General features: G+C 37.0%; 1 non-coding gene across 1 annotated transcript; it reads left to right on the top strand.

The window, feature by feature from the left end:
• Positions 1–2677: 2677 nt before the first annotated feature.
• TRNAL-CAG (transfer RNA leucine (anticodon CAG)) lies at positions 2678–2760 on the top strand. The gene has a single exon. It is a non-coding gene; the product is annotated as a tRNA-Leu (tRNA).
• The last annotated feature ends 332 nt before the right edge of the window (positions 2761–3092 follow it).

The following is a 3092-nucleotide window of genomic DNA, read 5'->3' as shown; positions in this document are numbered from 1 at the left end:
AAAAAATAAAACTTGATGTAACATTATGCATGCAAATTGTGTTTTATGTGCGACCATGACCTATTCTAGAAGCACAGGGTCAGAATTATACTGGTGCGTGGAAACAAACTGAAAATGTAAAAATTCAATGGCAAAATTGCTGTCTTTTTCTACTCATTCACAAATAGTTAATGAATGTTATTAAATATGTACAGCAAAATGGAAGGCGTTTCAAATAGAAATCATGCTTCAAAAAACAGTCAAATGAAAAATTATAATATATCCCTCCAGGTGTGACACTTGACATTTGCAGAGTGTCAAACCCCCCAGAAAATGTATAGATATGGCCGAAATAGCTCATTTGGGAGAGCGTTAGACTGAAGATCTAAAGGTCCCGGGTTTCGGCAAAATGCTTTTTCTTCACCATTTACATTTTAAGGAGATATTAAACAAAGCACATGGACTGATCATGATCAAAAGGCCTAAAAATCTTAACTATCTACAGAAAACAAAATGTTAAAAATTTGAGAAACGGTAACTTTTTCCTTTTGAACACATGAATGTTTTTTAGTAATTTTTCCTCTATTTTGTTTTATTTCAGATTGACTTAGCTGTAAGAGGATTAAAAGGTAACCTGATAGCTGAAACAGACAGCACTTATCAGACACTAGCTGAATGATTATAGTCAGCTTGTTTGACTTTGAAACACTGAGGCATTACTGAGACAAATGTCCTTAAAAAATATGCTGTGGACAAAGTCAAAAAGGCAAAAAACACAAGCTGAACACAGGTCCGTCATCTTTAATTTGAAATATAGGAGGTTTCTACTTTAATGGTGAGACAAAGCATCTACATATTTGACATTGCTCCAGTGAGTAGAGCCCACTTAAAAATGTATGGGTTGCTTGTCTCTGCAAGCAAAAGCTGGGCACTAAACTGGCATACTTGCAATGCTGGATGGTTCAGAGTGAAAACACCTATAGGCTGACAATAGTAATTGCAGGTGTTGATTAACTCATTGTGCAAAATAATTTCTAAAATGTGGTCACTTTGGGAGGTTTTCTGCTGTTTTGGTACTCTGCAAATTTCATCTGCAAGGTATTCCTGCAAAATCTGCATTGCAAAACCCAAATAGGGCTCTTCCTTTCAAAGCCCTGCTGTGTGGCCAAACAGTAGTTTCTGAAGAAATGTGGTGCATCACCGCATTTGTGAGAAATCTAACATTTCTAATATCCAAACAAAATAAATGGAGGTTTAAAAATTAATGCAGACGAAAAGTACGCATATAAAAAATGTTATTTATTGACTTTTTTGGGGTGGTGTGACGTTTTTAATCACAAGGAATGGTAACATTTCTGCTGACTAGCATGGAAGGAGTTAAGTTCCAATTGCATATTGAAGCGGTCTAAGGCGAGCGGTCTAATACCGAGCGGTCTAAGGCGCTGCGTTCAGGTCGCAGTCTCCCCTGGAGGCGTGGGTTCAAATCCCACTTCTGACATCAACATTTAATTTCAAGAAACTTTATCTTCATTTATTGATTAGATGAGGTCAAACAAAACTTAGTAATGTGGTTTTGAAAAATTTCCTGAGAGTCTTTGGAGTGAATCTGAATTTGTCCTCTCAAAAAAGAACTCTAGGAACATCAAACAGATTTTTTGTGCATATGTCTGTTGTTCTTTTGGCACTAGAAAAATCCTTTGGACAGTCAATGAGGAGGGACTATTTCACCTCTTTGTGTTCTCTGTCCCTATTAGGGTAGGGAATCAACCTTCTACAGTGCTGTCATGAAATATATCTAGAAACGGATTTGCTGGTAAGTCTACTTTCATAGTTTTCACCTCATACATCAATAGACCATAACGATACTTAATAAACAAAAACTTAACAAGTAGGTAATCATAGTTTAAAAAATGTGAAATGCCCATGTCATTCTGACATGTTTCAGCACATTTTGGGACAAATGGTCTCACTTTTAACAATCAATAAAATATTTTCTCTAAATTTTTGTCTCTTTTTTGCTCCAATTGTTGGAGCAAAATATGCTGTGGACAACGTCAAAAAGGCAAAAAACACAAGCTCCACACAGGTCCGTCATCTTTAATTTGAAATATAGGAGGTTTCTACTTTAATGGTGAGACAAAGCATCTACATATTTGACATTGCTCCAGTGAGTAGAGCCCACTTAAAAATGTATGGGTTGCTTGCCTCTGCAAGCAAAAGCTGGGCACTAAACTGGCATACTTGCAATGCTGGATGGTTCAGAGTGAAAACACCTATAGGCTGACAATAGTAATTGCAGGTGTTGATTAACTCATTGTGCAAAATAATTTCTAAAATGTGGTCACTTTGGGAGGTTTTCTGCTGTTTTGGTACTCTGCAAATTTCATCTGCAAGGTATTCCTGCAAAATCTGCATTGCAAAACCCAAATAGGGCTCTTCCTTTCAAAGCCCTGCTGTGTGGCCAAACAGTAGTTTCTGAAGAAATGTGGTGCATCACCGTATTTGTGAGAAATCTAACATTTCTAATATCCAAACAAAATAAATGGAGGTTTAAAAATTAATGCAGACGAAAAGTACGCATATAAAAAATGTTATTTATTGACTTTTTTGGGGTGGTGTGACAAGTTTGTAATCACAAGGAATGGTAACATTTCTGCTGACTAGCATGGAAGGAGTTAAGTTCCAATTGCATATAGAAGTCAGGATGGCCGAGCGGTCTAAGGCGCTGTGTTCAGGTCGCAGTCTCCCCTGGAGGCGTGGGTTCAAATCCCACTTCTGACATCAACATTTAATTTCAAGTAACTTTATTTTCATGTAATGTGGTTTTGAAAAATTTCCTGAGAGTCTTTGGAGTGAATCTGAATTTGTCCTCTCAAAAAAGAACTCTAGGAACATCAAACAGATTTTTTGTGCATACGTCTGTTGTTCTTTTGGCACTAGAAAAATCCTTTGGACAGTCAATGAGGAGGGACTATTTCACCTCTTTGTGTTCTCTGTCCCTATTAGGGTAGGGAATCAACCTTCTACAGTGCTGTCATGAAATATATCTAGAAACGGATTTGCTGGTAAGTCTACTTTCATAGTTTTCACCTCATACATCAATAGACCATAAC

The sequence above is a fragment of the Dendrobates tinctorius genome, unplaced genomic scaffold, assembly GCF_039654945.1.
Source record: "Dendrobates tinctorius isolate UK_male_01 unplaced genomic scaffold, ASM3965494v1 ptg000184l, whole genome shotgun sequence".
Taxonomy (NCBI): Eukaryota; Metazoa; Chordata; class Amphibia; order Anura; family Dendrobatidae; genus Dendrobates; species Dendrobates tinctorius.
The sequence above is the reverse complement of the archived record's forward strand: the minus strand, read 5'-3'. Positions and strand labels throughout refer to the sequence as shown.